The sequence below is a fragment of the Canis aureus genome, chromosome 6 (genome assembly GCF_053574225.1).
Source record: "Canis aureus isolate CA01 chromosome 6, VMU_Caureus_v.1.0, whole genome shotgun sequence".
In the NCBI taxonomy this organism is placed as follows: domain Eukaryota; kingdom Metazoa; phylum Chordata; class Mammalia; order Carnivora; family Canidae; genus Canis; species Canis aureus.
The window spans coordinates 18119681-18147448 of record NC_135616.1 but is presented as its reverse complement, the minus strand read 5'-3'; the positions used below and the strand labels follow the sequence as shown (position 1 = coordinate 18147448).

Here is a 27768-nt window from a genome sequence, read left to right as displayed (position 1 = left end):
ACAAATGACAAAACAGGAGTGGTTGTGTGTGACACATAGGTGCAGAAGATTGGAGAATGAAAAGGGGCTTTGTGGTAAACAGCTTAATATTGTCTTTAAGCAACTTTATGGATGAACTTCTCTTTGGTCCTTATTATAGGATCTGCTATACACATAGCTGCTCAATACGTTATTCGTGAAAGTGTAAGAGACAATGGGTCTATGATTGCAAATGTTGTAAAACCAAAAACACGAGGGCTGGGAAAGATGCCACAAACAGTCTCAACTGGATCTCCCTCTGCTGAACATAAAGAAATTTATTCTAGGAGAGATTAAAAGACTTGGCCATCATCAAAAATAAATTATAGGCAGAACCGAGCTTAAAACAGAGTTGGAAGTTTTCAAGAGAAATATGAGAAATTGTTCAGCTAATCTGACCAATATAGACTGGAGGATTCTGATCAAATGAACTCTCATCTTCCCAGCTGCCCTCTGCACACACTTGTAAGCTATTTGCTCTGAATTATTTAGAAATCGTCTCAACATCCATCTCACATGTTTGTGTAGACATAGCCATAAAGAGTTATATAAGCAGTATTATTATCGTAATTATTGTTATCATTAGCTGCTTCATTTCTTATCATTTTCCTTGTGGTTCATCCAGGGTCTTCTGAGGGCTGTTAAAGAGCTTGAAAAAATAAGAATTGTACTTGTAGATATTTATTTTCATTGTATTATTTAGAACTCTATCCTAGGGAATCCTGCTAATTCCCAGTTCACTAATCCACAAAAACCTTAAATTCTCACCCTGCTCCCCTGTAAGCTTTAGCAGCAGAAGGATGGAATGAAGGCTCTTATTATTAAAACTTCATTACTCATACAAAATATTCGTGAGCACTCCTATGCTGTGGTGTATGGTCATAAATAATTAAGGCAAAACTACACTTGTCAGAAGAACTGAAGCAAAGGTACACTCCTCTGTTTGCAGACACTGTATACGCAATGACGTCCTCATTAAAGCAGCAATTCGCTAAGGATTGCCATAGTTAATGGGAATTAGCAGAGTGCTAGCATGCCCATATTCATCTTTTGAGAGGCTATGCAATATTCAAAGTGATAGGCCTTTTGGATGATACTTATTCAAAGTATCCCATTCTTAAAGTCCTTTTCAAATTAAAACTTTGGGAGTCACCTTTTCAAAGGCATCATGATAGGACTTCTCATAGAAGCTAAATAATTTTAGAATATATAGAGTTTTTGAGTCTAGTTTTCCCTGGATTCTTTGCCTTCCATCACTGTCATCAAAAGTAGTAACCTAAATAAAATTAGTCCAGGTTTGTGCTTGCTCTACAGACCAAGATGCTACTTATCAGTTCACCTAATTGCATTTTGCTGAAAACTCAGAATATATTTTTTCAGTATTTAATCTGAGTGGACAAACACTTGTGCAACAGAAAACATAATTGTTCAAAAGAAAATAGTTGTAACTTCAAGTTAGATCAATTAAAATGATGACCCATTTCTAGAAATCGTAGTTAATTTATTTGTTCGTTCATTCATTTATTCACTCAACAAATATCTGCTATTTACCATGGGCTAGGAACTGTGTGAAACAGTGTATGAAATAGGCCAGGTTGCTACCCTCAGGGAATTTACAGTTTAGCAGATGCAAGTATTAGCTTCAACTATATGAATTTTCTTTTATTTGACTGTTACTGACTTAAAACAGGCAGTTTCATGAGTTTCAACTAATACAAAGAAAGTGTATTATAGGAACACATAGGAAGAAACCTAATACAGTTTTGGAATTAGACACTGGCTCCTTGAGGAAATATTTGAGTCAGTAGCAGTAGGATGAGTAGGAGTAAGTTAGATGAAGCAGGAAATGTCCCAGCAGCGGCAATAGGATGTGTCAGAAGCAAGTGCGAGTCTGATGATGTTAGGGATTGCCAGGATAGAGCACAAAAGGGAAGGGGGGGGGGGAGGAGTGTGGAGAGGTGGGCGGGCTAGATAGTGGGGGGACATTCAAATGATATTGCTCAAACTACATTTAAGAGCCAGAGAGCAGTTTGAAGCAGAAAAGCAAACGGAATAGATTTGTGCTATTAGAAATCACTTTTACTGTAAAGTAGAAAGGCATTAGAGGAGGCAAGTCTGGAGGGGGAATGAATGATTGGTTAAGAGGTTGGGAGATGGTGCTAGTTTAGCCAAGACTGGTCACGGTGAAGACTGAGAAAAAAGGACATTTGAGAGATAGAATTGATAGGACTTGGCAAACCGATAATGGATATAGTAAAAGAGCATGGGCTTGAGGAAGAAACATGGGTTTTAGCTTCATGGTGGTGCTGTTTTTGGAGACAGGGAACACCAAAGGAGGAGGATTGGGGGCATTGTTGAGATGTTGAAATGTTGAAATGTTGAACACAGATTTGAACATCTTGAACTTTATTCAATTCTTGGGGGTTCTTGGGAAACATTTAAGTAGAGAAGTCCAGTAGCAGTCAGTTACATAGGTTAGGAGCTCAGGACAAAAATGAGATCTGGACAGGAGGTGAAGATTTAAGTGTCATTTATAACTAGATGGCTGGGAAAGCCACTTAGACTTCCCAGAGGGCATATAATGTGAGAACAGAAGAAAGAGATGGAGGAAAAATTGTCTATAATGGGACCCAGAGGTGGAGAAGGGGAGAGACCAGTGTGGGGCAGAGGCTGGAATTTGGTGTCAGAAAATAGAAGAAATTCATTGGTTTACAAAGTAGTGAATGGCCACTCATTTCTAAAGCTTCTTAGACAGTAAGAAAGTAAGAACTAATATTAATTGTAACATTTAGTAGTAGAATCAGGTAATGAGGGCAGCCCGGGTGGCTCTGCGGTTTGGCGTCTGCCTTCAGCCCTGGGGCTGATCCTGGAGTTCCAGGATCCTAGAGTTCCAGGATCCAGTCCCACATAGGGCTCCCTGCAGGGAGCCTGCTTCTCCTTCTGCCTGTGTGTCTGCCTCTCTTTCTCTCTGTGTCTCTCATGAATAAATAAATAAAATCTTTAAAAAAAAAAAAGAATCAGGTAATGAAATATGCGACTGACTCAGAGAAAAAGAAATTTATTAGACTGCAATTCTGATTACAAGTCAACAAATCATTGTGGCAGATTTAATTTATTCAAGTTTAGGATTTTCCTTTCCTTTTGGTCTTAACTAACCCGGAAGTACTGAGTTATGTAATTCATTGGGTGATAATGAATAATGTAATGAGAAATCAATCACTGTATATGTTTGGATTCAAATCAATGTCATCTTCAGTTTGGTGGGTCATATGATAACCATGTGATGTCTGATTTGTCTGGGACATTCTCTTGATGTCTGTTGTCTCACTGTATTTATTAATGGTATCTCCTTTTACTCTCAAGAGTGTCCCAGTTTGGAAAATAAATGAAATACCTTTCTAAGCCCCAGACAGAGTGCTTCTAGATCTTTCCAAAATTCAACTTTCCCTGCTCAGGTGGGGTGGTGTTCAATTCACACAAATCTGATTTTGTTATGTACTCCATGTCTAATTATAAGAAAATCATAGGAGACACATTTATGGATCTTTTTTTTTAATGAAAACACAGTCAAAAGCAATATTAAAGGAAAAGACTTTTTCTGCCTTGAATGAATAATGTTCAATCAGGAATAATCAATATTTATCGAAAACCTATTATGGGATAGGCACCATGTTCGGACTCTCAAGTTTCTTGCTCATACCAGCACTTATTTTTTAGTACTTTGATTCAATCTTTAATACTTGGTTTTGATTTTTATTGATCTTTAGGTTATTTAGATTTTCTTTCCCTTTCCTTCTTAATTATTAGAAATAGAGTCTCCCTTATTGTGTATGTGCATCAATATCCTACTTAGATTCTATTTATGCAACCTAGCAGAAGGCAAGGTGGTGTCTGGTCTACGATACATCATAATAAAGATGTTCACATCTATAAAATCCAGAAAGGAGAGAGCTTCTAGAATAGAGGAAGGGACATTCCTTTCAAGAAGTAATTATAGTATGTTTCCTGGCAGCATGTTGGGAGCATTCAGTGGACCCATAAGATGGGGAATGGGGAGTGAAGGGGGATGCTACTGGGAGCACAGGAAAGTAAGGGCAGATCTGTGCTTCCCCAAAGCCTTCCTCCCCTGTCTGCCTGGCCACAGCTGGAGATCAGAGGCCAAGCCCTGAGGGAGACCTGGCAGATCCATTGAAGGCACAGAAAGAATATTGAAAACCAAAGGCCTTTCAGTCTGGGAAAGAGATAAAAGCTTTAATAACAGCCATGTGCCAGGCAAAGGAAGGACTTTACAGGAATTTGGTCTAGAACCAAGACAAAGACAAACAATAAAAAAGCTGAAGAATGGAGCTGGCAGGAACAAGTCTGATGGTCCCTGGCCAACTGGGTGGAGGAACAGGACAGGACTCTGTCCAGACCTTGGAGACGAAGGACACGGGTTGCAGGCCTTCAGAATCTTGCCCCATCAGTAAATTATTTAAGCATGCTCTGCTGGTATATGTTTATTTATTGCTTTGTAAGTTATACATCTTTACCACGGTGATTATATAGCCTGTAAAATATAAAGTAACCACAAATATAGACTTAAAAAAAGAGGTAAATTAATGTAAAAAGATGTTCTAATATTTTTCTATTATGAATTGTCTTAGAGACCAGCCAGTATCTTAGGAGGGGCAGAGAGATCAGATCAGAAGAGGGGCCAAAAACTGCCCTGGGCAGCCCTTGGGAATTTTCAGGAGAATCCCTGTTGGGCTTGGTCCTTGAAAAGGGAACAGCAATTTCTATTTTCAGTTTCCGCTGATTTCTTGTTAGGCTGGCTGGTTGATTTTAATATGCTCTTTCCAGTTGACAATCTTTAAGAGCTGTCAAGGGTGGGGCTCATTAATGGGGAGGGTGACACTATAAGTGGTGTGTGTTGGCATAAAGATTGGAAGGGAGGGATTTGGTGTAACTGTCCTCAAGATGATGCACAGACTAGAAAAGAATCTAGTGGAGCCTGTATTCTCATGACAAAGTGTGTCATGAAGTAGCAAGGAGGCCTTCCTCTTTTTCTTGTTGGGATGGGTGGTAAGAAGAGTGGGGTGCTCACATTCCTTTGCTCCTTCTAGAAAATTATTAGAGGGAAAGAAGGACTCTATTAGAATCTGTTGAACAGGCAAGTTGAACAGGCAAATAATAACCTTTTGTAATCGGCTTTGGTGTCCAGTCTGTGCCATCTCATGAACAGTGAAGCTGGGATGACCACATAGAAGTTTTCCTCCTCTAGATTCCCAATTTATCTCTTCTGTGTTCTTTTGAAATATTTGGGCTCCAGGGTTGGTTGTTTTGGGTTTTTTTTCAGAATGTGGTTAAGTCTTGCACTCATTGTCATCCTCTTCTTCATTTATTTGTGCAAATATAGGCTTGCTTACTTTATTGATTCATTTATGTATTTACTCACTATTCATTCTCTCAACATTTATAGAGTACTTACTATATTCTAGGAACTAGATGTATCTGCAAGTGTCTAAGTAGGTAGGAAACTGTGTCATTCTAAGCATAAACTTTGTAAGGTATCTTTTGAACCGGAGGGAATTTTTCTAGGAGTACTCTTCAAACCAACTTAACTTCCTTCCTATTAGGTTTTGAACTTCAAATGTACCTAAAAGAAAATTTGCACCAAATTGTTTAATATATTTACATTAATGTGCTCATTACATGGACCTTAGGTGCCAAGGGTTGAGTTAATCATTGGTTCATTCATGACCTCTCTTTATTTTACTTATTTTTCAGCTTTATTTCTTTACATAGTTCCCATTCCCCTGCCCCTCTTTGCTGTAGACACTCACTCTTACATGTTAAAACCACCCTATTTTGCTTATGTATTTTTCTAGTGATGTTGACCTAGTTTACTCCTAGTTTCCATTACCACAAATAGCACAGTGATGATTATTCCTGTTCATGTAACTTTATAGACCAGTGTTGGATGTTTTATGGGATTGTTGAGTCATAAGGTATATGTTTATTTAATTTTGTTAAATAATGACAAGTTATGTGCAGAATATTTGTACTTATTTATATCCTCATCTCTCATTCTCATTTACATTCTCTATGTAGTATATAAAGGCTCCTGTTTTCCCACATCTCTGATAATCTGATGGCCATAAGAGGTAGCTAATTGTTTAAATTTATATTTACGTGATTATGAATCTGTATATCTTTTTCTATCCTTAAGCAGTGGGTAATGTGATGTGTTGCCCAGATCCTCCTTCAGGAATGGACTTAATTCCTCCAGCTGGGAATGCTTTTACCTGATGGCAGTCAGCTGTCAGCCCTCTCCAGAAATTACCCTTGGGAAAAGAGAGCTGCCTTGTCCAGGTTCATGTGCCCTTTCCAATACCTGGTTTATTTAGAAGTCAGGCCTAGCCCATCCTAACATGGGACAACTGAGAAGGATCAGCCTACCTAAAAGGTTCTCTATGAGATTGGGTGAAATTTTGCTAAGAATGCATTGCAGCCCATTTTCTCCCTCTCTGCAATCCTGCCTCCTTCCTTCCTTCATATGTGTTGATCTTGAGAACATTATCTAATAAATTTTCTTCATGCTAATATTCATTTCAGAATCTGCTTTCTTGGGAACACAATCTGCAACAGTCATGCCAAAAGTGGGGTGGTTTGAGAAAGCACACACTAAGAGAGGATTCTAGGGCTAGATTAACCTCTGGTCTGCTGGCAGTAAGTACCCCCCACTGGTGGTAGGGGATTAGGGCTAGATTGATCCTGCAAAAGGTAGCAGTAATACTGTTGAAGTTTTCATCACTCATCAACTAAAATGGGTAGGCCAATGAAAAGAAATGTACTAGTGGTTGCAACGCAGCCAGCATTTTAAAAATATAGGGGAAAATGATAATCATATGAACAATTAAGTTAGATGGCTATTGCCAGGGAAAACTGGTGCTTTAGAAAAAGGTAGTGAATAGTCGAGATTAGTTAATCAACAATTAAAGGCTAAGTATGTAAAAGAAGGCCTTTTTGGCTGCTGGAAAGCAGGAAAAGCCAATGTTCAGACCCAAGACTCAAACATAAAAGTAGGGGAACCTCCAGAGATATTTTAAACCTCAATCTAGACAGGTTTACTGGTGCCAATACCAGGGTAAAAATTGGGAAAGAATGAGACCCTGAAATTTCTTGGTTGATAGCATTCTCTCTATTTAATTGGAAAAACAGATACCTAGAACTGGGTTTACTGAGAGTAATAAGGATGATAGCATCTCAAAGTAATAGAGGCATGAGACACCCTGGATAGAGACACAGACACAGTTGCATTTAACCACCAGAAGCAAGTCAGACATGATTGTTGTAATAAAAGTAGTATCCATTTACAGTTTATAAAGACAAATGTTAATAGCCATCTCTTTGTCATAATATAGTCTGAAGAGACCTGCTCTGTCTGAACATCCTGCAGAACATACTTTTCTATTACATCAATGACATTATGCTAACTTGACTAGATGTAGCAAGAAACAGTAAGTATATTGGAAACCACATTAAGACATGTGCTTAAGAGAATATGAGATGAACGCTGTGAAGATACAGGGGCTAATCATCATAGTGAAATTTCAGAAATGCATTGGTCTGGCACATACCAGGATTTTCTATTCCAAAGTAACAAAAACAGCGATAATTATTGTGTCTCATACTTCTCATCACAAAGAAAGAAGTACAGTGGTCTCTTTTTGGGTTTGATGGTAATGTCTTCCACATGAAAGACTATCAGCGTTGTATGAGGCCCAGAACAGAATAAAGCTCTGTAGCAGGTCCAGGATGCTAGGCTAGCAGTCCTGCCAATTGGGATATACAATTTGGCTTATCCTGTAATTTTAGATGTGCCTGATGTGGGAAAAGACACTCAGTGGATTTTATGGCAGGCCCTGGAGTTCTGGAGCAAGGGCATGCCATCTATAGTGAGTAATTATGTGCCACTCAAAAATTAGCTCCTAGCCAGCTGCTGGGCCCTGGTAGAGATGGAACACCTGACAATGTATAATCAAGTGACCATATGGCCAGAACTTCCTATTATGAGATAGGTTTTTGTCAGACCTACCAAGCCATAAAGTTGGACAAGCCTAGCAGCTATCCATTGTAAGATGGAAATGATACATCTGGGATCCAGCCCAAGTAGAACCAGAAGGCAAAGTAAGTTGCACAAGCAGGTGCTCGAGACTGTCATGTCATCTGCACTGTTATACTAGTACCTCTCTCTTAGATCACATTCATGGACGAATGAGAGGTCTCTCATGAACAGCTGACAATGGAAGAAAAAAGCTAAGCTTGGTTCACAGATGGATTGGCTTAGTATATTTGTAAACTGTGGTGGTTTAAAAATATGTCTGAAAATTCTTTAACATTTTATGACTCTATATTTTGACCCTATCAAAAGACAGAGTCCAATTCTCCTCATCTTGAATATAGGCTGGCCTTAGTAACTCTGTTCTAACCAATAGAGTAAGGTGGAAGTGATGCTGAGTGATTTCCAAGGCTAGGCATAAAAGGTTCTATATTTTCTTCCTGGAGTTTTCTTTTTGAGAGGTTCGCTCATGAACCTGGATACTAGGCTTTGAGGAAGTGAAATATCCTTATTAAAAAGGATGCATAGGTCTTACAGTGGCTTTAGCAGCTGAGGTCCCAGCCAATACCCAACATCAACTTGCAGAAATGTGAGTTAAAAGACTTCACATGATTGTGTTCCCTAGATTTCAGCTGTTTCACTTGGTCCCCTCAAGTTCTGCTCAAATTTTAGATATGTGAGAGAAAAATATGTTATTTTGAGGTACTACATTTGTGTTAAGTGGCAATAGATTGGCCAATACAGCCCAATCAGGGATGGCTTTAAAATGTAATTGTGGGGGGAAATCTTCCTAATGGGCTTAATTTGAGGTGATGTATCTAGTATTTCTTCTTTACCTAGGAAGAGAAATGGCCCAAAGTTCGAGTATATATAGATCTATGTGCATTGGCAAATGACTTGGGCAGTTTGTCAGGGACCTGCTCCGAAAGAGAATGCTTGGGGGACTGGGAACACAATCTGGGGTAGAGGCATGTGAGTTGACATATGGGAATGAGCATGAAATGTGAAAATCTTATAATATGCTAACACCCACTAGAGAGCATCTAAATGGAGGAAGCACCAAACAATCAAGTTGACCCAATAACTTGGCCAGGGATATGAACTAGCCTCTGTTATTGGCTATCACAGTGATGGCACAATGGGCACACGAATGAAATAGCCATGGTGACAGGGATGGAAGCTATGTATGGGCTCAATAGTCTGGGCTCTTACTCATTAAGGCTGATCTGGCTACTGTCACTGCTGAAAGTTTAAGTTGCCAGCAACAAAAACCAACACTGGAACCCCCCAATTTGGACCTGTCTCTTGAGGCATGACTTGATGTCAAGTTGAGTATCTTGAACGTCTCCACCCTGAAAAGGATATCAATTCATTTCACTAGAATAGGCACATAATCTTTTTCTCTTGTAGTCCATGCCAGCACCACTATGTCAGGATTTACAGTGTTTAATCTTTCTACATGGATCCCACATAACCTCACATCAGACCAAAGGGCTCTGATTCAGCAGGAAGTAGGGCATCTAGTATAGAATCCAGGGAGGGAAGAAGGTTTTTAGGATTCAGAAGGTATGTCTATGGTACTTTGCCCCATTATGATGTAAATGAATACTTATAGCTGCAACAGAAAGAATTGAGCAGGAGTTTAGACTGTTTAGACCCATCAATAATGAGGGACTGGGTCTCCCCATCAGGTAAGTCACCTAAACTAGGAGAGGCTCTGACAGTGAAAGGAATCTAGAATAGAGAGTAAAGAAGGGAAAAAATGAGAATCATTTGGTGCTTTAAGACAAGTTGCAGCTGTAGAGCTGTGGGTCATCGCACTAATCTTCCTTTTTTATGTTTCTTGCAGGAAAATAGGCCCACCAGAATGCTGGAGTTGCTGCATGCAGAGCTTATAAAAAGAAATGGATCTAAGTGGTACAAGGGATGGACCATAGAAGATGCTGTAATATGCCATCTGGTTCCTGCTTCAAGACTGAAGGACTTATTTCCCCAAGTTCCTGAGAGTTCTGCTGGTCAACAGCCTTCAGCAATCAGCACTTTTTTGGGTAATTGCCCTTGGCTGAAGAGAGTTACCTTGCCCAAAGAACAGTCCTCATTCAATGAGTGGTAAAAGTAGGAATATAATGTATATAATATAAATTCTAGTCTATTTGTCCCAATTCAAGACAATTCTGAAGCACCATCTATTCTAGTTATTTATCAAATAGATAGATATCATATCAAATCACACTGCAGGGTTTCTGTGGCTCAGGAATTTGGGAGGGGATCAGAAGTCTTAGGATCTCTCACATGATTTCCATCAGATAGTGACTAGAGCTAAACCAAACAAAACAAAACCCCGAAAAACCAGAGGGCTAAAACAGCTGGAGTTTAGCTAAGCATCTCTCTCCCTCTTTTTGTATAATCTCAGGCCTTACCAGTTTTTTTCTTCATATGGGTTAGTTGGAGCTTTCTCATAACATGGTGGTCGCCAGCTAGTCAGATTGCTTATATGGCAGCTAAATACTTCAAGAATGAGTATTAAAACAAACAATCTAGAAGCTACATTTCCTTTCATGACCTAGCTTTGGAAGCCATGTATTCATTGTTTTCTATTGACTGATATAGTTGAGAAGCTTATCAGTGTTCAAGGAGACAGGATGTAGACCCTTCTTTACCATGGGAGGAGTATCATGGTCACCTCATGAGAACATGTGTTATAGGAGATTGCAGGCATTTTTGGACAATAGCATCTGTCTCACTATACCAGCTCTGGAGTTCTCATCAAGTGGCCCTATGGACTAAATTGTGCCCTAGCCCTCCACCTTCCAAATTCCTGTGTTGAAGCCCCTATCTTTAGTGTGACTATATTTAGAGATAGGGATTTTAGGAGGAAATTAGGGTTAAATGAAGCCATAAGGGTGGAGTCCTAATCCTAGAGGACTCCTGGCCTTATAAGCAGAGGAGTAGAGAGATAACTCTTTCTCCACACATATCTCAGAGCAAAGACCAGGTGATGTGAAGTCAAAAAGAAGGCAGTTGTCTACAAGCCTAAAAGAGGGTTCTCACCAGAAACCAACCTTGCTGACCTTTATCTGGGACTCATAGATATAGAACAATGAGAAAAGAAATTTCATTGTTTAAGCCATCCAGTTTGTGGTAATTTGTTATGATAGCTCTAGCAGACTAAGATAGATGGGCTGAGTCATTTGTTGAGGTTGCATTCCAGGCCCACTTCTGTCTCTGCCCAATCCTTCCTTTTTTCCTCCACAGGTATTTATCCTGACAGAACTTCCTTATAAACTTATTCCATTATAATTTTCATCACTTAGTCTGCCTTCCAAGAAACCTGACCTGCAACAACCTGAATTAGATTTTTCCTTCTGTGAATCACATGATAATGTTCCTTGCTGATTTTTCTACTGTTTCCTATCCTTTTCTTATTAATTTCCAGGAGTTCATAGTGTATCCTAAATAGTAATCCAATCTTAGTGTTAGAGATTATAAATATCTTCTCCCTGTCAACTATTCATTAACTTTGTTTATGATGCTCTTTATTTTATAGACATCTCAATGTTTTATGCTTTGAGCAACTACTTTAAGAGGTCCTTCCCTATCCCTAAGTTTCAAGCTTGTTCTGTACATTTTCTTCTATTACTTTATAATTTTACCTTTCTTCTTTAAATCTTTGTTCTATTTGGCATCCATTTTGAATAGGGCATATGTAGAAATTCAAGACTATTTTTCTATCTAGAGTGTATGAGTTTTCCCTATATTTTTTCTAAATAATATATAATTTCCCTTTTTTCCATGAGAACTTTTATGTTCCATTGATCAATTTTCTTTTACTAATTTTTTATGAAAGCTTTTTATGATAGAGCAAGCTCCCTTTTTCATTGATCCTTCTTTTCCTCAAAATTGACCTGGGTATTTGGATACTTTTTTTATTCTACAAGCATTTTAAAATAATTTTGTAGAGTTCCTAAAAAAAATTTCTGCTGGGAATTTTTATTGGAATTACATTGCATGTCAAGATTAATTGGAGAGTACTGACACTTTTACTGTTAAATCATTCTATCAATGAACATGGTATAACTCTTCACCTATTCAGGTTATTAAAATGTTTTAGACCGTGGTAGAACTGAGATTCATTATCTAATGATGCCTCTATTATTCCCTATTATTCATTTATCAAGGCAGACTTAGGAGACCTAAGCAGATTTAGAAATCCACATTGTTCATCTGATACTGTTCCTAGAAATAATAAATAATTGAGTAGCCTCCCATGGTTATTTAAAGTTTATTCTGTAATTAACAAAAGATAAACAGTTGATAAATGGAAAAAGACTGTGAGCAATGCCTTTTCAAAAAAACAAATCCAAATGTTCTTAAGTGCAGGAAAAGATTCTCAATCTCACCCATAATTAGGGAAATACAAATTAGAAAAATAATGATATCCCACTATTTTACCTACTAAATGATAAGTAATTTTGGAAATTTGATAATAATCTATATTAACATGATGTGAGGAAGCAAATATTCATATGCATTGTCTGTAAGATTCCAGATTGATGCAAACCCTATGAAGGGAAATTTCTCAATGTCTTTCAAAGTTAAAAAAAACATGTAACATTTGAACCCGTAGTTCTGTGGGTGGAAATTTATCCTTCAAGTGTACTCACACTTCTGTGCAAAGTTGTATAAAGAAAGCTATTCATTACAACCTTATTGATTGCAGCAAAAGGCTGGAACAAGCTAAATGGCCATCAGTAGGTAAGGCTAAAAAATTTTTTGTACTTGTAAGCCCATATATACCAAAAAACTATTTGGCATTTGAAAATAAATAAGCACTTGTGATATGGAGTAATTGTGAAGACTGTTAAGTGGAAAAGCCACAATGCAAAATATATGTAAAGTATACCTCAACTGTACAAAGCAAAAAATATCCATTAATATACATGTTTGCATTCCCATAGAATATCTCTGGAGTGATAATTAAGAAACAGATAATAGTCGTTGCCTCTGGGAAGGACGGCTGGGCACTAGGATTAAGGTGAGAGGAAGACTTTCTTTACATTCAAGATTGCTTTGAACTGTTTGATTGTTTTTTTAATATCTACATAGAAGTTTAAAAATAAATTTAAAAGATTCTATAACTTAGTTTATCTTCTCACATAAGTTTTAGAATCTTATCTCATATTAAGGAGGTTTTGCTGTATTTAGATTTGACCTAAATATTTTGTCTTGTTGGTTTATCACATGGCTTTGTGTTCTTTCTGCACAAAGAGATTATTGGCAGAAATACTTTTCTAGTAAAAATTGGAGAAAAAAACCTATGATTTAAAAATCTGTAGCAATGGTAACTTCTTCTATTTAAAGTGCATGGGAAGTGAAATAGAGTTTCATGCCATTTGAACAATATTGAAGGGAATCTGAAGAATTCCTAATGGACATGTGTTTTGGGCTAATTGTGTCCCCTCCTCAACCCCTGCCATTCCTCGGATGAAATCTACCTCTTACAACTTCAGAATGTGATTGTATTTTGAGATAGGATTTTTAAAGAAGTGATTAAGTTAAAATGTGGTAATTAGAGTGAGCCCTAATCCAATGTTACTAGAGTCCTTATACAAAGAGGAGATTTGACACATATAGATATAGAGGTAAGACCATGAAAGGATATAGCAAGAAGGTGCAAACCAAAGAGGGAATCCTCAGGAAAAACTAATCCTGCCACCATCCTGACCTCAGACTTCCAGTCTCCAGAATTGCAAGAAAATAAATTTCTGTTGTTTAAGCCACCTAGTCTGTGGTACTTTGTTATGGCAGCTCTCGAAAACTAATGCAACATGATAATTCAAAGCAAAATTATGTAATGGAAAGAGAGTAATGACATCAAATATTTAATGAATATAATGATGAACATTTAGTGATGAACTTTTCTAGGGCACTGGTTTTGGAATATTTCAATCAGACTGACCGAAACAGTCCTTCTGGAGTTTTTTTCAGAGGATCAGGGCTTCACCTCCAATAATTATCATTTTGAATTTGAGTGAGATGATAGCAGAGAGGAGGTCAACATTGGTGAAACAGATAAAAATAGATGTTGTGAATGTGGGTGTAATCTCTAAATCCAAAATTACTGGAAAATAGGGGAATCTTGGTGATCTTGCAAGTGATGCTTTAAGACAGATAACAGAAGAGTCTAATTTACACATTAGGCAGATGACTGAGCACAGGTGGAAATCTTTCTCTCCTAGAGAACATTATAGAAAACATTTCAAAAAATATTTATTCCTAAAAATAAGAATGAGAACTATCTGTAAACCAGAAAAAAAGAGGCACCCTAAAAAGATGGCAGTAGATGAGCTACCCTCATTGCCAGGCCAAATCAGATGCTGATGATAAAAGGCTAGGTTAATGTCACTGCTCAAAGGTGACTCCTGCAAAAAGGTCAGTCTCTGTCAGGAATTATCACAACTCAGGATACATTCTGGAAAACTCTTCTACAGAGTGCAGGAGATCCTTTTAGCTGCTTCTAATTTCAGCTGCCATAGCCTTGAGATCCTTTTGGCTGCCTCTATTTTCAGCTACAATAGCCATGAATAGCCTTATACAGCCTTGTACCGTTGCATGCATGTCTGCACATTGAGCAGATCCAACCTTAAGTGCATATCTTCTCTGCTTTCTGCCCAGGGCTTTCTCCCAAACTAAGAAAAACCTTTTGGCCAATGGGCAAACACAGTTCAAAAGTATGAGGGAGTCGACAGTCCCAGGGGCAGCCTTCAACTAATGAAGGATGGAAGTCCTTTAGCAAACCATTCTAGAAAGATTCTTTGCATTTCTCAAAGGTCCTGGGTGAACAGAGCAACCTCCAAATATTCCTTCCCATTGGCTTTTTCTGTTTATCTATCTCACTTTGCTCCTTTGCTTGTGTTTCTTGGGGTTCCTTTAAAATAAATTTTTTACACCACTTTCTCAAGTCTGTTTTGAGGAAACCTAAACTAAGATTGGGTAACAAAGAATTACCTACTGTTTGTTGATGGCCAACACAATGAAAGAGAGATGATTACTATCACAAATAGAAATATCACTCCAGAAAGATGAGAAATAATATAAATAATCCAAAAATGATTTTAGGAATATAAGATATCATCAGAGGGATAAATAAATTTTTGCAAACATGATATATGAACAGGAGATTATTAAACTATAAGAAGTACTTAAGAAACAAGATCTGGCTATTACAATTTTTTAACAATGAAAACGGTGATTGTTGAAATAAAAAATTCATTAAATGAGTTGAATAGCATACTAGGTACACTTGACGAATGAATCGATGATTTTAAGTGAAAGGAGGTGTTTTCTCTGTGAATGTAGCCCAATGAAATGAAGTTTGAAATTTCAGAGATATGAAGTGAAGATTTAGAGGTTTCACCATTTGCTGAGTAGGACTCACAGGACAACTAGAACTGGGATAGCTGGGCAGGAGGGAGTCCACACAGGACGGAATCATTCTAAGGATTTCCATAACTGAGGAGAGACTTCGAATTGGGAGCCTATCAGATGCCATACAGAATGAATAATAAACAAGAACTTGCATGCATATACAAATGAATATTTCAGGGACATAAATTTCAGCAGCTTCGTTTGGTTTTGATTCACTCGAGAGTTATTTATGTTTTTATGGTTGGGTGGTTTCAAATGATACAAACTTTGTTTTCGTTCTGGTGAAAAGACTATAGACAGTAAGAGAAGCAAATTGAAATGCATGTTTAAGTAATGACCAGCTAAATTGAAATTTTAAGGGCAATCTGATTAATTCTGGCCAGGAAAAGTTCCCACCTATCCTCTTTATTAAGGGATTGGACAATAAAAATATCTGCGAATTAATAAATCTGATCCTCTGGATGAAGGAAAAACGACTTTCAGAAGGATCACTGCTGGTTCACCTTACTGGATTTAATTGGACCCTGTTAAGATTAATGGAGTCAGCTCTATGGAGCGGACTGCCACTGCTGGTCATATGGTGTGCTTCCTACATCAATCTCATTTTCCCCCCTTAGTCAATGAAATGGAGAGTGGTGGTCTATACAACTGATTCAATGACTCATCTTTGGGTGCCAATTATTTGCATGGTGGCTGTGCCTACATGATACCAAAACAATTGTTCACTGCAGTTACAAAAAGAAAGCAAACACACTGGCTAGGTTATATAGACAAAACATTTATGTGTGTTGTATTTTTCACCCTTTCGATTGGTTGATTTGATATTGTGCAGGCACAGCCTGTACTCGGCATTGAGGTGCCATTGTTTCCATTGTGCTTGCTTTGTAGGCTGCCTTTCCTTTATGTAGAGGGATCTATTTACTTTACTGGTCTTTTGACACCCTAGCAGCATTGTCTCTTTCTCATAGCTAAGTAGTGAAGAGGGCAAATCCATATGTTCCCCACCGTTTAAACCTCTCTTGCCATGTTAAGCAGTCTCTGACCTGAATCTGGAGGAAATCCTTCCATGAGCTCTGGTAAGATTGAGCAACCAGAGGAAGTGCACACACTTTACCATATCTTAAGGGAAGCAGCAGTTTGTCCGTGATGCTTGATGGCTTTCTTTATCTTAACACAAAAATCTCTGGGGCACACTATGGTCTCTCAACGTGTCCCTATTTAACTACACTCCTTACTTTTAGCTGCTTGGGCTCAGCTAACCAAATGGTGGCAGAGATGTGTATAGGCGATCTTAAATCATTCTGATTTTCCCAAGTCCCTCTGCAGTTTTCAGATGGAACATATGGCAATGTTATGTCTATTTGAAAAAGCCTTTGCATCATATGTTTATACAACTGCTCACTATCCCAAGACAAAAATTCTTTTCCTGTTATTGCCCATTTGCTGACTAAAGAAATTATCCTCTTTATGTATTCTGGTACTTTACCTTGATATCTTACATGTTTAATTATGTAGCCCTCAGTCCATAATCTATATCTTCATCATCTAAGGCCATTTTGCTTCTGTGAATCCAAAGCTTAATGATATGTTGGGAGATAAAGAGGAGATACTTGAAAAATTCTACTATTACTCTTTTGAAGATTTTTTTTTTTAAGTCATAGAATCACAAGTAACAAAGTCATTGGGAAAGATCCATAAATTCTCAGATGTTTCTTACACATTTCTCAATGAAGGTGTGCTACTAAAAATGATAATACCTTAAACCTTTCATACCAAATAATCCAACTTAGACTTCACAGATTATATACAAGATAATGGGAATGGTTCTACTTACCCTATAAGTGCAGTCACCCCAAATGGTGCAGAGTGGAATGTTGCGGTCATTTGGCCCATGTCAGCATCAAACTCCATAGAAGAGAGGCAAGAATAGCCTTGGGAAATCCAGCTGAATCTAATTTTTAGACAGGAAAACTGACTGTAGGAGAACAATACTGAGAATCAGCAACCATGGAGATTTCAGTAATATGGGCCATAGAACAGCCGGTGAGGCCTATTTGAGGTTCCCTTAAAAATGAGATTTACAACTTACCTCCCCTACCCACCTCCAATTTAAAGTCCTTCACCATTTGCAGGAATCCATTTTTCTCTTGGAGATCCTCTGTACCGTATGCCTTTTTATCATGTCACAGCTGAGTAGATGATTCTAACCTGAATTATTTCCTGTTTTTATAATACGAACTTGCCTCTATCGCACTAATGGAATCAATGTTGATTTTAGCCCATAATTTTCATGAGGGCTTATCAGGAGTGTTGAGATGGGGCAATACAACATTTAAATATTTTAAGGTTGAAATTTGACAATTACATGGCCATTCATTACTTTGTGAATGTTTGGCTGAGGTCTCAAAGTGTCTTTGAAATGTGAAGTTTAAACTGGTTGACCTGGAAACTTCTTGGAAGAAGTTCTATTACATTAGCTAATGCAGTACAAAGTCTAACCTGAATCAGGCATCACGTTTTGCATGCAAACCAAAGGTATCGAATTTGTGGCTTTTGCTAGCATTGTAGAAAAGGTTTTTTAAAAATACATTTCTTGATAGTGCAAAACTCACAAAAGCCACAAATGGAATGTGTTTGCTTCTCATGGAAAACCTTTTGCATCCTGGAGCTCTGGTAAGCCTCTACAGTACTTTGCGGTTTGCAATTCCAATCTCAGAGCAGGTCCAATATCATCTTAGCTCCTTGAGAAGCTGAACAAGTTCCTTATTGACCACCAGAGTGGTCTATGGGATCCTGCCCATCTCATTGGTGGGCTAATGTTTCTCTGTCCGTTTCCAGCCTCATAACAGTAGGACCAAGAAGCATATTCAGGAAAGCAATTTGTTGGTCCCAGATGAGTAGACCGGGGGAATGTCAGACATCAGTGTGTCTAAAGATGGATTCAATGGTAAAATGAAATGGATCAGTCAAGCTAAAAGAGAGAGAGTAGTAGCTATTAGAGGCCATGGCCACAATATTTGAAAATTTATGCAACATCAGCTATACTTGGACAAAAGAACATAAAGTATGCAACAATTTGGGACAACCTATCCTTCAGACTATATATTTTCTATCATCTTGTCTATTTATCTATATGTCAAGAAAATAAATGAAAAGGCTCTAGATTACCTATCTTATCTAAAGAGGAAAGGCAGAGATAGGGAAAAATTACTAAATTTCCTTTTACTTTATGCTTTCAAAAAGCCATGGTCTAAAATCTTGGGAGTTATCTTTGATTACACTGCACTGCTGACCTTTGATCTAACCACTGGCATTCATTTCTGATGCCCAAGTCTGAGGATCCTATCTCTCCACTCTTTGCTGCTAGGGACCTTTTCAGTCTCATTAAAAAAGTGAATTTAAATAAAATATTAAAAAAAGAGTGGACTCAAGAAATTGGGAACAAGGAGAGAAAGAAAATGCAAAAAAGTTAGGTATGTTCTATTCTTTAACTTGTACATTGATGCAAGATAAAATGGGAAGAGGCTTGAAACCCTTAGTTAGAAGTAGTCTTTAAATCATCTGTAGATTTATTGATTCGTTTTTCCTCTGTATAGTTGACTGAAAATTGGTCATGTGTAGAGCATACATGCATTTATTATATTCCAGTCATAGAGACTGTTTAAGACATTAGTCAAAAGATGACTTATGAAAAAATATAACATTATACCTGTGATAAGCAGTAGCAAGAAGATGTACATGCTTAGTGAGCATATGATAAAGAACCATTAGAGAAGGCAATCAAAGAGTGATTACTAGGCTGGGATCCACTGGAAGAAAAGAAGCTAATTGAACCATGCTGAGGACAGAAGAATGTTCCAGGAAAAAGGAATAGCATGTGTTATAGGGCTTTGTGCTATGTGGGAGCTTAGTGCGCTTGAGAAAAGTGAAGATACAATCAGCACTTCCAGGAATGATTTGTGTTCCTGGAAAATCATTGTGTTGGTGCAGAATGCATATTCCACACACACACCCCCAGATATCTTGGCCAACATAATATTTATGGAAAAAAATAGGAATAGAAAGAAGGTCAAATAGGCTGTTTGGTTCACATGACTGTACCACCATGTTAGAACAAAGACCTAACCTAGAAAATTCAGTATGCTTTGTGTATGCCCCTTTTCCCATTGGGTCTCATTAAGAATGACCACAACAAATCAACCAACAAACAACAAGAAATGCCAAACCTCAGCATTTCAGTATACAATAGTCCAGTTCAATATAAAAGTATATTTTACTTGGAAATGGGACTGATGTTTCCCAGCCAATTCCCAGAATTGATTTTGGCCTCTTGTCACTTCCAATGTTGAGAAACTTTCTATCAGTTGTGAGCTCTGGAAGAAGAAATCACACATTTACTTTCTTGGAGATTAAAACTAGGTCTAGGGGCATCTGAGTGGTTCAATTGGTTAAGTATCTGCCTTTGGCTCAGGTCATGATCTTAGGGTCCTGGGATCAAGCTCCACATTCGGCTCTAGGCTCAGTAGTGAGTCTGCTTTTCCCTCTCCCTCTCCTTCTGTGATCTCTCTCACTTTCACTCTCTCTCAAATAAATAATAAAATAAAATCTTAAAAAAAAAAAAAAAGACAACTAGATCTAGCGCTTGCTCCAGACCCTATGTATACAAATCCAGAAAAATAGAAGGTGATGGTGATGCAGGACCCTGTAAATTAGTTGATACTCCATTCTAAGAAATATGCAAGGTTGGGGCAGCAGAATTGTCACCACTGGACTTCAGAGTGTCAAATTGTGCTGTGCAAGGAGAGTGAAGTCAGTGCTATGGCTGCTGTCTCAATTAGAACTTCAATGGCCTCTTCCTGGGTGGCACTTGTTGGAGAATCTCATCTGGGCATCCCCTGAAAGTTTTCCAAATTGGAGCCATCCTTTTGTTACTACCAGCCAAAGCTGCTTTTATTGTGGAAGTTTTAATGGCAGGATTACTGCTTAGCATCTGTCACAACCAACACAGAGAATCTCTGAGAACCACTGATCATTTGTATCAAAGTAATGAGGTTGTCCTTTTTCTGAACATGATGCCTGAATTGTATGCTGACTAGGGGAAAATGTCTGACTGTGGATATCAAGCTTTGTTTTTTTTCCCCTTTCCCAAAGCTTGTATAATTGATGATTCTTCCTTCAAGGGTAAGTTTTTAAGCACAGAATTCATTTTAATAGTGTTTTTTGCTTATTAAACAAACCCCTGTGTTTTTTCCCCCTGTTTACTTCCACAGCCAGAATCACAGAAGCACAAAACAAATCAGCCTAATTTTGCCATGAACTTTGCTTTTGACATCTTTCTATTTTTCAAAGAGAATAAATGTGCTGTTACTTGACTGCTCTCTTTCAGACTGAAGAAACGGAGAGCTATTTTTGAAGCTCCTTAAATCAGAGGCTATGGCTTTTTACAAAAGCAGCCCCACAGGACATCAAGACTGTGTTTGGAAACATATGTGATAAAAAAAAAAAAGAAGAAACAAACCGTAAAAATGAACTGGGATCACCTTGTAATTGGGCAGAGAGGGCTTCCTGCTGCTCTCTGTGTTTTTCTAAAAGCCATTGCTTCTGCATTTCTCACCTTTTGCTGTAAGAGACTGTACACAAAATCTCCAATTGCCAAGCAAATCACAGCCGAGAGTCAGACCCCCTGTTTGGAAGAGACCTTTCTCCCCTCAATATTCTCTTTTATTGATGTTATGGAAAGAAATTAGAGATACACAAAGAATCAAGGGTAGTTATACTGAAAATGCAAGTCTTATACAAAAAAACCCTGAGCGAGGTCTTACAATATGCCAACATCCACACGGGGATGACATCAGACAGCTCAATAAAGTTTAATTGTTTCACTGCTGTGCTTCCAGGCAGACACCTTGCATGCCAATGGAGGATAAGTGCCTTGTAAATAAAATGCATCATTATTATTTTACTTAATATCGTTAAATAGCTGTTATTTCCCCAGCCAGCGGAGGAGCAGGGAAGACTGGGGTGCAGTGTGTCTTGGGAATGATGCATCCCTCATCTCATTCCAGAATCTACCCGTAACTCTTAGGGTGATAACTTCAGTAAGAGTTCCTCCTCTTCAGTTTCTTCTCCAAAGCAGGGTCAAAAAATAATTGCTACACCTACCTTCCAGAGCTCAGCGCAGTGGGGATCAGCGAATATGTGTATGGTTATTAACCACAAATAATATTTATTGGCTGCCCACCATTTTAATGGCTCTGGTTTAGGAACAATATAAGGATTTATTTAAAATATAAAGTTAGCATGATTAATTTTTAAGATGTTTGCCGATCTTTGAGTTATATTCTCCAGAACAATTCTGATACAAGTCCAATTCTTCAGATGTGCAGGCACAGAAATTATTAGCATGAAATTCTTTGAAAATTTTAGAACAAGATCTTTCAGCGGTGAATATTATGTGAGAAGGCTCAGGTAAAAGAGATAATCTCTGATTATACCAGGGTGGTCTGTCGAGTTACAATTTCTTATCACATACATACTCAGCTAAAAGATAAAGTTATGTGAAAGCTTGCTTCTCAAAAAAAATGCTTTTTTTGAAAAAAAATTGTGTACAAAGCCATGCATAACAATGAGCACCCACGATGAGAAAAGTAAACAGCCATGCAGCATGCAAGAATAATAAAATTTATGCATATGTAATATGTCTCTTGTACTAAAATGAATATATGATAAAGTTTACTCTCTTCTTATGGGACTAACAGTTTTTTGCTTGCATACAATCCCAAAGCAGGCACACTTTACGTTAGATGTTCCAAATATATTTTACAATGAGTGAGGAATAAGATGCGAAATTATGGGGCAGGAAGATTATATCCTACCTTTTTTTAGTAGGCTTGAAAATTTACTGTATTTTTCCCACACTTTAAAAAAACCACCTTCTTGTGATGCTAGTGAATTACTGTTTTCATCCATATGTTTATGGCATGTAAACTTCCTTGTATGGATGGATAGACAGGAACGTTATTCTTGGAATTTGTTGACAACATGGGTACGATTTTTCACTTCACCTATTCTCAGGGAATTCTGCAAAGTCATAAATTCAATGTTAGCTGGCTAGAATGTTTCTAGAAAAAAAAAAACCCCCACATACCCAATTTCAACATAGCGAACTGCTTGATTCCAAAGAAATCTTCGTGGCATATTGGAAAATGTATGCGTTTTGGCTGTCCTACTGAAGACAGGTCTGCTTGCTGCTGGTAGAAACAGAGCAGCTGGACTTGAATTCACCCTCTGCACCATTGGTGATGCCTTATCTACTGCTTTATAGTTTTGTGTGCATAAATATGTAGTGGGTAGGACCAAATTCCAGAATACAATGAAACAGAATAGCTGGACACAGAGAAAGAGGGAAGTTAGGTAGGAAAAAAAGAGACCCTGCTGGATAATGAGACTGAATGCCCTCTTCTACATGCTCACTGAAGGAGTTTTCCAGGGACAAATGCTACTGCTTTATGGTCCAATTCAGCTGCCTCTGGCTGTATTCAGCAGCTATCTATCAGAGAACCTTTTTTTCCCCCATTTTTCCCCCTCCTGACTTCATGTTTGATTAACACCAGGTTCTGTTCCTTTAAGATATACCTACCATCTTGAATATGCTCAGAGATCTTTCCTCCTCTCTTCTTACATATACAGACTTGTCTCAGAGGCATTTTGCAGCAAATAATTCTTGGCTTCAGGGCCCCTTTCCTAATGTCCTGTGTTTGCTCTTCTGAAAATTAGATGGGTGCCTTTTTAGGTATCTATATGCTATACTCCCTTTTATTTGCTATAAATTCAAAGCTGAAAGAAACCGAGGGGATACCACTCTTGAGTTCACAGTTCAGTGAATATCATCACCGGTGCATTATTACATCATGTGCTATAATCCAAGAGCACTGGGGACATGAAGGACAGGGTGATGGAGTGCCTGTCAAAGTTGGGAAGGCTTCAAAAAGGAGAGAACAGTTGAGTTGGGTTTCGACTAGAGTTTTAAGGTCTTGCTTGAAGATCAAATGCTATCATTCACATCTCTTTCATTCTGAGGTTCTGACTGTTGGGGTTTTGCACACAAAAAATTGTGCCATTGGTGAGGATATGAAGAAAAAGGAGCCCTCTTGCCCTTTTGGTGGGAATGCAAACTGGTGCAGCCATTATGGAAAGCTATGGAGATTCCTCAAAAAACTAAAAATAGGGCAGCCCGAGTGGCTCAGTGGTTTAGTGCCGCCTTCAGCCCGGGGCCTGATCCTGGAGACCCAGGATCAAGTCCCATGTCAGGCTCCCTGCATGGAGCCTACTTCTCCCTCTGCCTGTGTTTCTGCGTCTCTCTCTATTTCTCTGTGTCTCTCATGAATAAATAAATAAAATCTTAAAAAAAAAACTAGAAATAGAACTACCTTATGATCCAGCTTTTGTACTGCTGGATATTTACCCAAAGAATACAAGACTACTTATTCAAAGGGACACATGCACCCCTATGTTTATAGTAGCATTACTTATAATAACCAAGATATGTAAGCAGCCCAAGTGTCCCTCGATTGATAAATGAATAAAGAAGACATGGTTTATATATTATTCAGCCATAAAAAGAATGAAATCTTGCCATTTGCAACAACATGGATGGAGCTAGAGAGTATAATGCTAAGTGAAATAAGTCAGTCAGAGAAAGACAAATACCATATTATCTCACTCTGTTCACCTTGTGGACATCAGGCTTTTCTCCATCAGATGAGCTGCTGCAGATGTCTTCTGTCTTTGAGGAGGAGAAGGTCAGGAATGAAGAGGAAGGTGCAATGCCATCCCAAACATTTCTGTGGAATGTCATGAGCCTTTTCCTTCTCAAAGGGAAGACACCAGAAAGTGAAGAGGAGAAGGAGGATTCTCCTTCTGTATGTGCAAGGTGGGTAAGGGTTTGTCAGGGGAATAGAAGGAAAGCAATCTGCAATGATGTGACTGCGTGAGAAACACAGGGTATTTTGGTGTATGAGGGGAGTAGAAGGGAAACTGTAGAAGATAGAATGAGAATGGAGGCTTGGAAAACATTCTGAAGAGTGTGAAAATTATGCTGAGTAGTGTGGGCTTAATTCTATTGGCAAAGTGGAGTCATTACAATAAGGAAGGGACACTGTCATATATGTGTGTATCTGTTTGACTTTTTACTTTGAAATAGTTTAAGATTCAAAGATTCATAAGAAATTATAAAAATAGAGAGTTCCGTATATACTTTACCCAGACACCCCCAATGATAATATCTTATGTAAGCATAGTATATTGTCAACACTAGGAAACTGTCATTGGTACAGTACTATTAATTCAAGTATAAGCCTAAGTTATTCAGATTTCACAAGGTTTTGTTTTCTTTCTTTTAAGATATTTATTTATTTATTTCAGAGAGAGAGAGAGAAGAGAGGGAAAGCATGAGCCGGGGAGAGGAAGAGAGGGAGAAGACGACTCCCTGCTGAACAGAGAGCCCCATGTCGGGCTCCATCCCAGGACCCTGGGGTCATGACCTGAGCCGAAGGCAGATGCTTTATCAACTGAGCCACCCAGGGGCCCTCAGATTTCACAAGTTTTTATATGAACTCTTAAAAATGTATATTTCTGTGAAAATTTATCTTGTTGAGCACAAAGAAACTCCTTCATGTTACTTCTTAAAAGTCCTGTTCTTCCTCCAATTTCAACCACTGATCTCTTCTCCATCCTATCACTTTATTTCTTCGAGATAACTATATAAATGCAATCATACAATATGTAACCCTTGGAGATTGGCTTTTTTCACTTAACATAAGTGCCTTGAGATACATCTAGGTGATTACATATATCAATAGTCTGTTCCTTTTTATTGCGGAGTAGAGTTTTATTGTATGGATGCAGAACACTTTGTTTATCCATTCACCCATTAAAGGACAATTGACTCATTTCCACGTTTTGTCTATTACAAATAAATATTCGTGTATAGGTTTTTTCCTATAAACAGAAGTTTTAATTTCTTTAGAATAAATATCTAAGAGTGTAATTGCTGGATCATGTGAAAAATTTACATTTAAATTTACAAGAAGCTATGAGACTATTTCCAGAGTGGCTGTACCATTTTACATCCTCACCAAGAGTATGTGAAAGATATAGTTTCTCTACTTCATTGCTGCCATTTGGTACTGACAATATTTTTTTAAACTTTAGCTGTTCTAATAGGTGTGTAATGGTATCTCATTGTTGTTTTAATTTGCAATTCCCTGATGGCTAATGATGTTGAAATCTTTTCATGTGTTTATTTGCCATCTGTATTGGCAAAGTGTTTGTTTAAGTATGCTGCCCATTTTATAATTGAATTGTTTGTTTTCTTACATTTGAGTTGATAGAGTTCTTTATATATTCTGGATATGAGTCCTTTGTCAGATATGTGATTTGTAAATAGTTTCTCCTAATTTATACCTTGTCTTTTCATTCTTTAAATGGAGTATTTTACAGAGCAAGAGTTTTTAGTTTTCATGAAGTCTAATTTATTTAGCTATTAGAAATTTTATCTCTAGTGTTTAAAAACTGGTCCCGAACCCTAGGTCACAAACATTTTTTTTCTTTGTTTTCTTATAAACGTTTTATAGTTGTATGCTTTACATTTGAATCTTTGAAACATTTTGAATGAATTTTAATATAGTGTGGGGCTTTGGTCAAGGTTATTTTTTTCTTCCCCTTCTCTTTCTGCCTGATTGTCCAAATAGCCCAAAATCATTTGTGGGAAAGATTATCCTTCTTTCAATGAATTGCTTTTGCATCTTTGTCAAAAATTAATTGGCTGTACTTGTTTGGTTCTATTTCTTGATTCTCAATTCAGTGGCTCTGTTTTAATTCTTCTGCTGATACCACACTGTCTTTATTACTGTAGCTCTATTTCACATCTCAAATCAGATGGTGTGATTCCTCCAACTTTATTCTACTTTTTCACAATTGTTTTGAGTATTCTAGCTCCTTTGCCTTTCCATATGAATTTTAGAATCAGCTTGTCTATGTCTTAAAAGAATTTCCTGGAATTTTCATCAGACTTAACAGATCAATTTGTTGAGTCTTCCAATTCACGACACAGTCGTTCTATCAATTTATTTGGATATCCTTTCATTTTTCTCATTAGAATTTTAAAGTTTCAACATACAGATACTGTGCATGTTTTGTTACTTTTGTACCTAAGTGTTTTATTTTTCTTGGTGTGATTGGAAATGTACTGTGTTTCAGTTTCACTGTCCAGTTGTTCATTCCTAACATAGAGAAATATGATGGGTTTTTTTATGTAACCCTGTTATACTTACTTTTTGGTTCTAGGGTTTTTTATATTGTTTTGTTAGTTTCCTTGGGATTTTCTATGTTGTTTGCAAATAATGACCATTTTAGTTCTTCTTTTCTTATTATGATTTTTATTTTTATTTCTTGCCTTATTACACCAGCTTAGACTTCTAGCACTATGTTGAATAAGAGTAGCAAGAATAGACATGTTACCTGGTTTCTAATTTTAGAGGAAAGTATTTAGTTATGCTCCATAAAGTATGATGAGAACGGCAGCATTAAAAAATGTTTTTTTTCAGTTTGAGGAAGTTTCCTTCTACTCCTAGTTTGCTGAGGGAGTTTTATTATGAATTTCATATCTGAATTCTGTCAAGGGCCCTGAATTCACCCAGAGCATAAAGAGGCTGGTGGTAAGGACTTTTTTAGAGAGAGAGAGTGATCAGTGTAAGGGAGGAGAGGGAAGATGTCTTGTCCTCACTTCTAGCCAAGTGAGGAGTCCAAGAGAACTATTTGAAGAGCATAACAAGTATGTCACCATGGAATTTGAGAGATGCGGGATTTAGAATACCTAAGAAGGGAAAAGTTTAGCTGAGGCAGCCTACTGGTGGCAAAGCAAAGAAATAAGGCTTCTAACATTTCAAAGCTTTATGATATTTTCTGTAAGTTGGAAGAAATTAGAAGGGATAGATATTTACCAGAATGTCATAAGGGCCAAAATTACTCTCTAGGGGGAATGTGGTATATATGTGCAACCACTGGAAGTCAGAGGTTAGGGGATCATAAGCAGCCACTAAAAGAAGCACTATCTGTGTGAACTGAGACAGTAGATCCCTAGTGATGGAAAACGGTCTTCAGAGAATCCAAAAAGCATCCATTAACACCAAATTCAAGATAAGACTATTCTTGCCCTA

The 27768-nt window shown here is 37.7% G+C and overlaps 1 long non-coding RNA gene across 4 annotated transcripts; it reads left to right on the top strand.

The window, feature by feature from the left end:
• Positions 1-9301: 9301 nt before the first annotated feature.
• LOC144315577 (uncharacterized) lies at positions 9302-25216 on the top strand. 4 transcript variants are annotated; one of them, XR_013381299.1, is made up of 4 exons: positions 9302-9449; positions 9972-10170; positions 13081-13157; positions 24974-25216. It is a non-coding gene; the product is annotated as an uncharacterized LOC144315577 (long non-coding RNA). The 4 variants fall into 4 exon arrangements; XR_013381302.1 differs by having other exon boundaries at positions 9972-10231; XR_013381301.1 differs by lacking the exon at positions 24974-25216 and adding an exon at positions 20821-21097.
• Positions 25217-27768: the final 2552 nt, after the last annotated feature.